This window comes from Lutra lutra, chromosome 4 (genome assembly GCF_902655055.1).
Source record: "Lutra lutra chromosome 4, mLutLut1.2, whole genome shotgun sequence".
Taxonomy (NCBI): domain Eukaryota; kingdom Metazoa; phylum Chordata; class Mammalia; order Carnivora; family Mustelidae; genus Lutra; species Lutra lutra.
In genome coordinates, this window is record NC_062281.1 from 120,874,093 (window position 1) to 120,887,916 (window position 13,824).

General features: G+C 41.2%; 1 pseudogene; it reads left to right on the plus strand.

Annotated features, from left to right (window-relative positions):
* Positions 1-4,647: 4,647 nt before the first annotated feature.
* Positions 4,648-9,090, plus strand: LOC125097364 (40S ribosomal protein S2-like; annotated as a pseudogene).
* The last annotated feature ends 4,734 nt before the right edge of the window (positions 9,091-13,824 follow it).

The following is a 13,824-nucleotide window of genomic DNA, read 5'->3' on the forward strand; positions in this document are numbered from 1 at the left end:
TCCCTACGTTTCTTCATGCCCCTAAACTTTTACTTACGCTTTTCTAGCTGCTTGTTATACCACCCAGTGAATCCTACTCGTTCTCAAAACATAGCTCAGGATTTACTTCCTCTAAGAAATGCTCCCACATCCCATCCCCACACACTAGGCCAGTACTTAAATGATTCACCTAGCAATCTCATTAAAACTCAGATTCACATTCAGTCAGTCTGGGTTGGAGCCAAAGAGTCTGCATTTCTCACAGGTTTCCCAGGAGATGCGGCTGCTGCTGCTGCTGGTCCAACCATACTGGCAGTAGCAAGGCCCTGAGCTAAGCACTGATAGAACACTATCTCCCTTGCATAAAATACTCTGTTTGGCTTTATGTTTATCCACATTAAAAGCCCTTTGAGCTTAGAACCAAGTCTTCTTTGTATCCTAAGAGCTGAGCACATATGTTTATCAAGCCCAAGTGAGCACTCTTGACGTTTTTTACTTTTTTTTTTTTTTTACATCATGGCAAAGGGATGGTTTCTAACCTGTGGTATTCGGGTCTTATCATGAGGGTAAGGAATAAATAATTGGGTCATTACTTGTATTTGTGTATTATTTGCATGTGCGTGCATGCACACATACACACACACGCACGCACTTCTTTCTTTTCTGAAAGAGAAAACTACTGGCCAAGGAACTCCTCACTCCAGAAGAAATCTGGCCTCAGAACAAATGCTTGGAGAGCCAGAATACACAGATATCTTCTCCCTGTCCTTCCTCTTTCCCAAACAGGAAGTTTCTGATAGAGGTGGCAATACCTGAGTTACCCCACAAGACCTGAGACACCTTGCAATACCTGACAGTCCATCAAGTCATCCCTTAATTTCTGCGTCGAACAAATATTGATTGAGCACCAACCATGTTCCAAACATCATTTTCTTCCTTCGTTGTTATCTCTTTCTTATTCTCCAGAAACTATCCAGGCTCCTGGGCCTGTTCCCACTTGCTTAGGCTTAGATTTTTATCCTGAGGGGCCAGTGTTTTGCACAAAGTCTTAGGCCTTTACATTTTCCATTCATTTCGCAACAGGCGGCAGGTTAGTCAACACCAGATCAGCAAAGCCTATTGAAAAAGAGAAGAGACTATGTTTTGTTTTGTTTTGTTTTGTTCTGTTTTGTTTTGTTTTGTTTAAGTGCAGAGGTTAAAAGAATATGTGGTGTGAGGTCAAGAGAAGCCTGCAGGGAGAAGGAGGCAATGGGGGGCTACCCCTAGACCTGATCCTGAGGGAACTGTCAGAGAAGCCCCACCACCTCCTTCCCTAGAACCTGAGAAGAACTGGGTAAGTGGACCCCCTGAGGAACCAGGGGCCTCTCTTCCTCATCTCCTAAGCCCCCACCCACACACCTTCTGCTCCAGCAACACGGAACCATCTGCTGCTCCCCAGACAAGCCATGCATTTTCACAAGCCCCTGCTCACCTTGTTCTCTCCACTTCTATTGCAGTCCCTCTCCTCCTCTGCCATTCTTCAAGGTTCAATAATCACGGGACCTCTTTTTAAACCCCTTCCTTCCATGTCACCTTAATAGCGATTAGCATAGTTGGATTCTTGTAGTGAGTTAGTTATAACCTTGTCTAACTCTTTATTCAGATTCTTTGGAGACCCTCCTTTGTACCCTTTTTAGGTGGCCTATAGGTAGCACATTGGCACTGTGTGTTAAGGAGAGACAACAAAATCACCACTGAAGAAAAGACCTAATGAGACTGAAATTAAATGCTCAGAGCTTCATCTGCAAAAAAAAAAAAAAAAAAGCACAGCATCTTATGATTTTATGATTTTGGAGAGTAAGTGACTATAGGGTGACAAAGTCACGATGCTTTCCTGATTTGCTCCAAATAACTCTTTCTTCCTCCCCATGTTCTTTAGGGAATTCATAAATACTCAGGGAAGTCAAGAACTGAAAATGACTATCTTAAAGTAAAACAGCCAAACTTAACATAAACAAAGTAATTCCTACTGTGGGATTTATCAAAGGAGAGCTGGTTACAGAGCCCATGGCAATAGAAAGCTGCTGAAAACAGCTGGTGTTGATAGCACTGAATGGTTGTGTTTTATACATAGGACAAGATGATGTCTCTTGATTTTAATATGCAACTTCGCAAAGATGCAGGTGTCTCTCAAAGCTAAAAGGAATAGCAATTAAAATAATAATTAGCTTTTATTAAACCCTATATATTAATAAATGTTTCAAAGCACTTTACATGTGTTAACTCATTTTATCTACCCAAAATGTAGGTAGTACTGTCACCCACTTTACTGATAAGGAAACTGAGACGAGAAAGGTAAAGTTACTTGCCCAAGGTCACACCACTGAGACAGAGAGTAGAGCCAAGATTCAAACGCAAGCAGCCTGGCTCCAGAGCCCACACATGCGTCTCGACCATGCTCTGCTGAGCAGCTATTATGTGCCAAATGTTTTGATGGAAGCTTTTACATGCCTTAGTTCTCCTCCTTAAAATAAGCTGGATTATATCCTTTCCAAATGAGGGAAGTTAAAGAGAAAAATTAAGTTACTTGTCCAAGACTGTACAATGAGCAATTGTTGGTTCTATATTCCTGACAAATATTATACAGTCATGCTTAGGTCTATTGTCATATGGAGCCAACCTTGTAGACCCAATGTCATCATCAAGGTGCTCAGGTAAAAAAGAAGAGAGATTTTGCCAATCTACAGATCATCTTGTGTAACAGTACCTAAGGCAGTCAAAGAAGGGATCATAACCACTTTAGAGATTCCCCACTTTGTCCTGTGCTTTAGACCTTCCTCAGATTAGAAGAACTCAATTAGTTTCATATGCATTTTCTTTTCCACAAAAGCAAAGTAAAATTCCAAAAGCAAAATTGTTTTCAAAATGTAGCAGTTTGGGGTGACTGGTGGCTCAGTCGGTTAAGGGACCCACTCTTGATTTGGGCTGAGGTCATGATCTCAGGGTCATGAGATCAAGCCCCATGTTGGGCTCCACTCTGGGCATAGAGCCTGCTTAAGATTCTTTCCCTCTCCCTCTACTCCTTTCCCCACCTCTCTTTTTCCCTCCATTAAAAGTAAAATAGAGGGGCACCTGGGTGGCTCAGTGGGTTAAAGCCTTTGCCTTCGACTCAGGTCATGATCCCAGGGTCCTGGAATCGATCCCCACATCGGGCTCTCTGCTCAGCAGGGAGCCTGCTTCCTCCTCTCTCTCTGCCTGCCTCTCTGCCTGCTTGTGATCCCTGTCTGTCAAATAAACAAATAAAATCTTAAAAAAAAAAAAACCTTCAAAATGTAAGCGTTACCTTTCTTCCTTAGGTATGTATTATATAAAATATACATTTCTATGAAAATTAGGTTTATTCCCTTCTAGGAGCTCAATTAAATATCTGAGTTATTGCCATTCATTTTATCTTCTTAATGTGTTTAGCCCACCACAAATTTTAATCTTCTGAGTAAATGTAAAGCAAGCTGTCTGTGTCATCTGTCAACTCCACTGATTGCCAGAATTGATTTGGTGGCTCTGCCCTGCTAGGAAGGTGTCCCCTTTCTTCCTGGTTCTGCTACATGTGTCTCTCCCAAAGCTGCGTGCTTCATTGAAGAGAGAGGAGAGCCAGGATCTACATGGAGTCAAGTTCTCCCATTGGACTGTCCAGGACTCAGTAAGTAGATTATCCCACCTGACTGTGACACTCCCACTAGATAATGAGCCACCTGAAGGTGAAGATCTCATCTTTGCGCTAGCACCATACCTGGCACATGGTAGACTTTAAAATGTTGTTGGATGAATAAGAAGGAAACAGATCCGCAGTCAGCTCCTGTATTTAAATAACTTAAATTCCATATTAGGGAAACAAATATAAATAAAAAATAAAAACAAACAAAATTCAGCCATGTACACATACAATCTAACCCTTTCCTTAGCCAACAGTTTATCAGCCAAAAAAAGGGCACAGTCCCAGGACACCCAGTAGAGGGCACCACACACCAAATATAGTCAAGGTTTGACAACAGAAACGGAGCACGTGTCTGTCTATCTAGTTCCTGTTGGTCTGAAGTGTTCTAAAGGGACATGGAGTAGAGAATATTCCTGAGAGCCTCTTTGAAAGTACCCGAATTTCTATTTTGGGTCAATTGTGGATATAAATTCCCCTGTTTGCCTCATTTCAGTAGATTTTGTTTTTAGAGATGATCTTTTAAAGCACAGAACAGTGGAAAATGCTTATAATGGCAAACTTGAAAAACAAGATGCAAAATTGTTTATGGAATCTGATAACAGCAACGCCAATAAATTTTTTAATTTTTTAAGATTTTATTTATTTATTTATTTGACAGAGATCACAAGTAAGTGGGGGGTGGAGCAGGCTCCCCGCCAAACAGAGAGCCCGACGTGGGGCTTGATCCCAGGACCCCAAGATCACCACCTGAGCCAAAGGCAGAGGCTTAACCCACTGAGCCACCCAGGCACCCCAGCAATGCCAATAATTTTTTAAAAGACAAAGCATAGAGATAAAACAGAAAGAAAAATGGTAAAACATGAACAGTGATTCTTTCTGTATTCAATTTTTACATACTTACTCTTCTATATTCTCCAAATTTCTTTAGCACTTTTTTAAAAAATCATTTATTTATTTATTTATTGAGGGGGAGGCAGAGGGGCAGAGGGAGAGGGAGAGACATTCTAAACAGACTCTGCACTGAGCACAGAGCGTAACGCATGGCTTGATCTCATAACCTTGAGATCACAACCTGAGCCAAAACCAAGAAACAAAACAAAACAAAACACTTACCAACTGAGTCACCTGGGTTCCCCTTTAGCACTTTTATAATGTAAAATATGTATTTGATATAATACAAGATGTAACATCTATTTCAATTAGTTCTCCTTAGCCAAATGTTGTATTTCATTTTCCTTGTAGATAAAATTATTGTTAGGGATAAGGGAAGGCACTTTGATTGGCCATTTAAGTCAGTGGTTCTCAAGCCTGGCTCTACTCTAGAATCATCCAGGGCACTTTTAATAAGTGCCAGTATTTAGGCTTCACTTTGGAGATTCTTATTTAATGATAAACCTAAAACCATTACCACTGTTGATTTTCAAGATACTTACAAGAGATGCTATTGGAATAAGTTCTCTTCTGTTTCCATAACTTGTACTTATTGAGAAGATGTCAAGTGTAGAAATGGAACTTTAGAGATTGAATAGCCACACATTAACCAATCGATCCATGTGTCAGAAATGGTGTAACAACTACCTCTGAATTGCGCTGGTACAGACACTTGTACATCTCAGAGCTCTAAAAGCTGGCTTGGTTCCAATATTCCCTATAACTACCCTGCAGCCCTTGGGAGGTAATTAACTAATGACGGTAAAGGGCTTTTCAACTGAAACATGTTGTATAAATGCTAAACACAGGAAACACAGAGGATTTCCACTGGCTGCCAATACTTTTCAACCAGAGGCAGTTGATGCATCTTAAAGCCAATTTCTCTCTCTCTTTTTTTAAATTTAAGATTATTTATTTATTTATTTGACAGAGAGAGATCACAAGCAGGCAGAGAGGGAGGAGGAAGCAGGTTCCCCGCTGAGCAGAGAGCCCGATGCGGGGCTCGATCCCAGGACCCTGAGATCATGACCCGAGCCGAAGGCAGCGGCTTAACCCGCTGAGCCACCCAGGCGCCCCAACCAATTTCTCTTTTGTTTTTTTGTGTTTTTTTTTTTTTTTTTAATTTGACAGATAGATCACAAGCAGGCAGAGAGGCAGGCAGAGAGAGAGGAGGAAGCAGGCTCCCTGCTGAGCAGAGAGCCCGATGCGGGGCTCGATCCCAGGACTCTGAGATCATGACCTGAGCCGAAGGCAGCGGCTTAACCCACTGAGCCACCCAGGCGCCCCCCAATTTCTCTTTTGCAACTGAAATCTTCCTAGTCTTTATTTCAAGGGAAACAAAAGGAGGTGTTTTGTTTTGTTGTTGTTTTTTAAGGTAATGCCTTTCCTACAAATCAAAGACCTAAGAAGATTACCCCTTTACTTTCTCAGAAGTAAGGTTCCTGCCACAACAAAACCATGGTAGCATGGTTTCTGTGAATGGCTGCTTGGTTTGGATGACCGAGGGTGGGTTAGCAAAAGGGGTCATACTAGGAGATCTAGTACAAGTCCCGGCACCCCCCTACACATCATCTCTGGTTTTAAAGCAAACGATTTGTGCACATGGCAAATGTAACAGTATAAAAGAACTTCCAATGAAAAGCAACAGCCTTTCCTCTTCTCCTTGCTTAGCTCGGGTCCCCTTTACAGGTGAAAACTCTGGTGTCATCTGGGGTAAGATCATGTGGCGTTTCCTTCCACTGTACTATTACCTCTCTTCTTACATTACCAACTTTAGTGAATAGCAATTGATTCCACAGTTTGAAAATAAGCGTGTATCTCACACTATCCTCTTCCAAATTTCAATAAAAATAATAGCTTTTATTTCCTCTATTAAAACTAAATTTTCATGTTTTCAAATGAGGACTCAAATTTCTATCTCTTTTAATAGAGTATCTGTGCGTTTCCTCTTCTATGAATGGAAGGTATTGTGCCCCTTCCCATGGCTCCACTTCTCTGCTTCTCATTGTTGTCAGTACCACTTTACCACCAGCAAAACTGTTAATATTTACCTTCTGTATTGCAACCACAAAATATTCTTTTTTACTTTGTCTACAGGTTGACTTTAGACGTTAAAAGCCTAGGGGTGCTTTGGTGGCTCAGTCAATTAAGTGTCTGTCTTCAGCTCAGGTCATGATCTGAGGTCCTGGGATTAAGCCCAGCATTGGGTTCCTTGCTCAGCGGGGAGGCCTGCTGCTCCTCCTGCTTGTGCTCTCTCTCTCTGTCAGATAAATAAATAAAATCTTTGGGGGGAAAAAAAAAGAAGTTAAAAGCCTATATACTTTCTTCCAAAGAGTACAGTGTGTATGGGGAGCAGGTAACTTTACACTGGAAAAACCTGGCAAACACAGCTACAGTCAGGTTATCAAGGTCAATAAGAGTGCTAAGTCAATAAGTCATGTTGATAGGGTGTGCTCTTGGTTTGATGTGACAAAAATGGCTGACTTTTGTGGCGTTCCCTGCAAAACCCACAACCCCAGTCTAATCATAAGGAAAACATTAGACAAATTCCAAATGAGGGACTTTCTACAGAATACCTGGCCAGTACTCCTCAGCCTATCGAGGTCATCAGAAACAAGGAGAGCCTTAAAAACTACTATAGCCAAATAGAGCCTGAAGAGACAGGATGACTAAATGCAATAGGAATAGAAGACACTGGGGAAAAACTAAAGAAATCTGATAAACATGAACTTTAGTAAATGACAATGTATCAATATTCATTCATTGATTAGAACAAATGGATAATACTTACATAAGATGCCAATAATAGGGGTGCCTGGGTGGCTCAGGGAGTTGAACCTCTGCCTTTGGCTCAGTTCATGATCTCGAGGTCCTGGAATCAAGCCCTTCGTCAGGCTCTCTGCTCGGCAGGGAGCCTGTTTCCCCCTCTCTCTCTGCCTGCTTCTCTGCCTACTTGTGATCTCTGTCTGTCAAATAAATCAATAAAAAAAAAAGCTTTAAGATGTTAATAATAGGGGAACTCTCTGCTAGCTTTACATCTTTCTGTAAATCTAAAACTGTTTTAAAAGGTAAAATTCATTAAAATATAAAATAATGGAAACAAGCCAATATCTGTATATATTTTATCATCAATGGGAACATTGTTCAACATTAATATACTAGGATGACATTTTCCATGAACCCAGTGTTATAACCCCTGGGTCTCTCAAATTAGGCTATTTCTAGCATCAAGGTCAAATGGATTGCCTTTTCTTACACTCTGTTAACTGCTTATATTCATGCCTAGATGTAGTTTGCTTCATGTGTGGCCTGTGACTTCATTGTTCAGAATTTGCTTTTTCTCAAGTTTCTAGTTGCCATTTTACCTTGTATATTCTAGCCTGTGGTACTTTCTGCCTAATCCGACCATAATCCTCCCCTTTCACTTTTTATCTTTCAGACATTTTTTTTTTTTTAAATCTCCGCTCCATTGGCTTCTAGCCTTTCCTCTCACACACTTTTCTCCATACCTGTTTATTTTTATTCCAGGGGAGTCTTAGCAGGGAGATAACGCACATAGGCTCACTCTCCTGTCTTGAAAGAGAAGCTTACTTCACCTTTTGTACAGTTCCATCCGCAGTCCTGATGAAGAATGAGCTAGCTGAGATCAGGCTTAAAGAAAGGAAAGTAGCTTCTTCACGGAGAAAACACCAAATGGATACACTGGTGTTGCCGGGGTGGGGGTGGGGTGAAGAGGCCAGGGCTACAGAGCTGGCAAAGTCAAGACTGAGGACAAGGAAAGGATCACTGTCACTGAGCTGGACCACCTAGTCAGGGACATGAAGATCAAGTTCCTAGAGGAGATCTACCTCTTCTTCTTCCTCATCAAGAAATTTGAGATCACTGACTTTTTTCCTGAGAGGATCCCTCGAGGACGGCGTTTTGAAGATGATGCTTGTGCGGAAGCAGCCTTGTGTGGGCCAGCAGACTGGGTTCAAGGCATTTGTTGCCATTGGAGATCACAAAAGATAGCTCGGGGTGTTAAGTTCTCTGAGGAGGTAGCCATTGCCATCCGTGGGGCCATCCGTCACCCCCATGCAGTGAGGCTGGGGGAACAAGGTCAACACTGTCCCACACATGGGGGGAACAAGGTTGGCAAGGCCCATACTGTCCCATACAAGGTGACCTGCTGCTATGGCTCTGTGCTCGTGGACCTTATCCCTGCCTCCAGCCCCTGTAACCAAGAATCTTCTGACAATGGCCAGTAGTGACAACTGCTACACCCCGGCCGGGGGCTGCATGGCCACCCTGGGCAACTTGGCTGAGGTCATTTTTATGCCAGTTCCAAGACCTACAGCTATCTCACTCCTGAACTCTGGAAAGAGACTGTATGCACCAAGTCTCCCTATCAGGAATTCACATACCATCTTGTATAGAACCACACCAGAGTCTGTGCAGAGGACCCTGGCTCCCACTGTGGCCACCACAGTTTTATACAGGAAAAATAAGGTGGGGTGCATGGGTGGCTCAGTCAGTTAAGCATCTGCCTTCGGTTCAGGTCAGGATTCCAGGACCCTGGGACTGAACCCTGCATCGGGCTCCCTACTCAGCGGGGAATCTGCTTGTCCCTCTATCCCTCCCCCCTGCTTGTGATATCTCTCTCTCTCTCTCTAATAAATAAACCTAAAAAAAAAAAAAGAGAGAGAGAGAGAAGAAAAGAAAAAGAAAGTGGATTAAAGCCTGTTTAAAAGAAAGGAAGGAGGGAAAGAAGGAAGGAAAAATATCTGGAGTCATACTCTGGCCAATATGTAGTCCTTAAGGAGAAAGCAAGAGTGCCTTTGATCAATCAATGACCTTCCTACCACCGGATATTCCTAGAAGCACATTATTCTGACCAATCAGTCCCCATACTTGTTTTTAAAGAAAACTATGAGTTAGAAAAGTGAGTTGTTTTAAAAGGAAAGTGCCTGGATCTTTTAAAACAGATCCCTACGAAAAGCACAAGCTGCTTTGCATTGTCTTGGATGAAGAAAGTTCAAGCTGTACCAAAGAGTTACAGAAGAGAGCCCCAGTTGTCAGGTCTTAAAAGGCATTCGAAGATCTTCTAGTTCTAATCCCAACCTTTGATTTTTCAGATGAGGACAAGGGGGTACTTCTCTAAGGTCACTTAACCAACAAGTGGAAGCAAGAAGACTAGAAAATGGGTAAGGTCAACCCAAGGAGATTTCTGACCCACATCTCATGCTGAGTGTTGAAGAGCTCTTTTCCACTCACTTCTCTACAATTTCCTCCCCTCCAACCACATCCTTGCAGGAACTCTAAAAAGAGGTATGGAGACAAGGGCAGGATGGAGTAGGAGGATAAGACAGCTGTAGCTGGGAAGGGGTCTGTACTGTTTTTTTCCAGGGATCTACTTGCCTGGCTGGGATCAGTGGACAAAATTACTAACTCTGGGAACTCACTCTTCTCCCTGTACTCCCTCTCTTCTCCAAAACTGCCTGGGAGAGGTAGGTTTGGCTCTAGTTTTTTGACAAAATATGTGCCCCAAACCTGGAAATGAATGATGCTCTTACAGAAGGTAGTAGATGTCCTCTGCACAGAATACCATTCTCCCCAAATTGTTTTATGACCTAAATATTCCCCCTGTTACAAATTATTAAGGGAAGAAAGGTCATGATTTTGTGATATTTAGTTCCGTAATTAATGTAAGACAGAGGAATTTTTTTCCAAACCCCTTAATTTTTGTGTTGTTTTTTGCTTCAGGAAACTGAAAAGGAGAAAGGAAAATGTTCATGGTACACTTGACTTTATTTAATTTTTAAAGCACAAAGGAACAAGGAAGAGGGACTACTGCATGTCCTACAGTTGTCTTCTGCAACTCTGCTTAGACATTTCCCCCCAGGACAACCATTAGAATATGTAACTGCAGAGCCTAATAACTGCCATATTCAATCAACAACGCTCATGGCGCTAACATGCTCTATCACCCCTCCCAGCCCCCTGTTGAAAATGCACCACCCCTTCCCAGAAATCAGCTCTGTGAGGCACAGAGACCTCATGACTACATGGCTCCACTAATTTGCATTATTTTTTTCTGAAAATGCAGAAGGACAGCTGTGACTCAGCAAAATTTCTTATTTATGAGAGACAGCCTTCGTCTCCCTTAGCAACTTCTTTCTCTCTAGCCTTCCAGAGTCTTGTTCTTTGAGCTCTACCTTGTCAGAGAGTTAGAAGGTTCAATACCAGAATCTTTGAATTTTTTACTTAAGAATAGTGGCAAGTGTGAGTTTAAAAATGAAGTCTCTACATTGGAAAAATTCATTTTGCAGTTGAAATGAAATATTCAAAAATCTCAAAAAGGTTCACCCTTAAAATCAAATGCCTAAATAAGGGTGAGGAGGCAGCCCTATAAATGCTATTTAAAAATAAAAATATATGGTTGAGAGGTAATGGCTAGTTATTATTGGCCTATAAATAGCATCAAACATGCTATTAATAGAGATTAAGTATTGGTGTTAAAATATATTGGGGGACATGTTGGGAGACTGGGGGAAATCAGAAAACAGATTGGGTAGTAAATAATCTTAGAATACAACAGTTGAGTTACACTGCTAAGTTACGATCAACACATAATGCATCTCTTTCAATGCACCAAAGAAAACTCATAGAATGAGTAAAGGGAGGGTGGTAATTAAAGCACATAGGCACAGGGGCACTGGGTGGTACAGTTAAGTTTCGGACTCTTGGTCTCAGCTCAGCTCCTGGTATCAAGGATGTGGGATCGACCCCCGAGTCAGGCTCTGTGCTCAGTGCAGAGTCTGCTTAAGCCTCTCTCTTCCACTGCCCCTCTCACCCTCTCTGAAATAAGTAAGTCATTAAGAAAAATAAAGCATAGGGGTGCCTGGGTGGCTCAGTCAGTTAAAAAAATAAAGCATATAGACATATCTATAGCTGGAGTTTAGATCCTAGCTCTCCGTTCAGTTCAGTGAACTTGAAAAGTTTCTTTATAAAGTGGAAATAACAGCAACAACAATAAAAGTGGAAATAAGAATGGTGACCCATTCTTAGGATCATTGTTGTAAGAACTAAATGAAAGAATCCATTTAGCACATACTGCCTGATAGTAGTAAGCACTTGATACAGGCTTTCATTATAACTCTTGACAGACTTTTCTAGAGTGCTCATTTAGGGAAAAGGTATTCTGGTATAAATGGTCAGCAGAGATCTGATGTATTCTTTTTTCTCTATATTTCCCAGTTAAGTTTCTTTAAAAGGGGGAAGGGGCTTAAGATGACTTTCAGAGTCACTGCATGAAGACACATAAGTATAGCGAATTCTGTTAGCCAAGGCAATAAAGAAAAGGGATGCTTTGTTTAATCCAATACTCTAATTAACACACAGTTGACAATTACCAAGGAATTAAAATATTTTATGCGCTTGGTACAAAAACTGCACTAAGCACTATTTAATCTCATTCTTTTTTGTGGGTATTTTTTTTTGACATTTCAAAAAATAATTCATGGACTTTATTAAAATTTCAATATTTTGCTCTTTGGAAAATACTATTAAGAAAAGAAAAAAAGCAAGTCACAGATTGGGAGAATATATTTGCAATGCACACATCTGACAAAGGAGATGTATCTAGAATATAACAGACTCTTATAATGCAGTAATAAGAAGACAACCTGATTTTTTTTTAAATGGGCAACATATTTCGACAGGTGCCTCCTAAAATAAGATATACAAATGGCCAAAAGCTTATGAAAAGATTCTCCATGCTATTCATCACTGGGAAAATAGAAATTAAAGTGATAATGGTGTACTATTATGCAGCCAATACAATGGCTCTACTTAGAAAGACGAACATGTCAAATATTGAGAAAAATGTAGAGTAGCTGGAACTTGGCCACACAGCTAGTAGGAATGTAATCTGGTGCAAAGTACTTTGGAAAACAGTCTGGTGGTTTCTTATAAAGTTCAAATACAACAGAAATAAAAATATATGTCTACACAAAGACTTCTACACAAATGTTCATAGCAACTCTATTCATAATGGCCCCAAACTGGATAGAATCCACATTTTCACCAGCAGTTGAATAGATAAATGGTGGTATACCCACACAATGGATTAGGACTCAGCAATACTCGGAAATGAACATGAACCACTGATGCAGGCAACTATGTGGATGAATTTCAAAAACATTATGTGAAGTGGAAGAAGACAGACTAAAGGAAGTAGACTCTATCTAATTCCACTTGCATGAAATTATAAAAAATGTAAACTACTCTATAGTAACAGAAAGCAGAACAACAGTTGCCTGGGGCCAGGAGAGGGGTAACTTCAAGGGGGCAGGAGGAAATTGTGGAGGTGATGGAAACACTGTATCCCTTAGCTGTGGTATGGGTTACATGGGTGGATACTTGTGTCAAAATTCATGGAAGTGTACACTTCTAATGAGTTTGCTTCATTGTATTAAACTATATTTCAATTAAGTTAACTTTAAAAAGAAGCACTAATACAGTTGATTTTTTAAAAGATTTTATTTATGTATTTATTTGACAGAAAGAGATCACAAGTAGGCAATCAGAGAGAAGGGTGGGGAAGCAGGCTCCCCGCTGAGCAGAGAGCCAAATGCAGGGCTTGATCCCAGGACCCCGAGATCATGACCCAAGCTGAAGGCAGAAGCTTAACCCACTGAGCCACCCAGGTGTCCCAATATAGTTGATCTTTAAAAAATGATCAGAGGTACAGTTGGTTAGGTACAGTTGGTTAGGCATCTGACTCCTGGTTTAGGCTCAGGTCGTGATCTCAGCATCATGAAATCGGGCCTGTGTCAGGGTCTACGTCCAGCATAGAGTCTACTTGAGATTCTCTCTCCCTCTCCCTCTGTCCCCCCTGCTTGCTCTCTCTCTCTCTAAAATAAATAAGTAAACATTTTTTAAAAATTAATCAAAGAACTGCTAAAATCTTATTGCAGAATTAGTTCTAATAGCAATGAATAGGGAGCAACCTAAGTATTCACTAACAGATACAGAGTAAAATCAATTATGATGGTGGGGTGCCTGGGTGGCTCAGTGGGTTAAGTGTCTACCTTGGGCTCAGGTCATGATCCCAGAATCCTGGGATCGAGTCCCACACAGGGCTCCCTGCTCACTGGGGGTTTGCTTCTCTCTCTTCCTTTATGCACTCACTCTCTCTCTCTCTCTCAAGTAAATAAAATCTTTAAAAATATCAATGATGA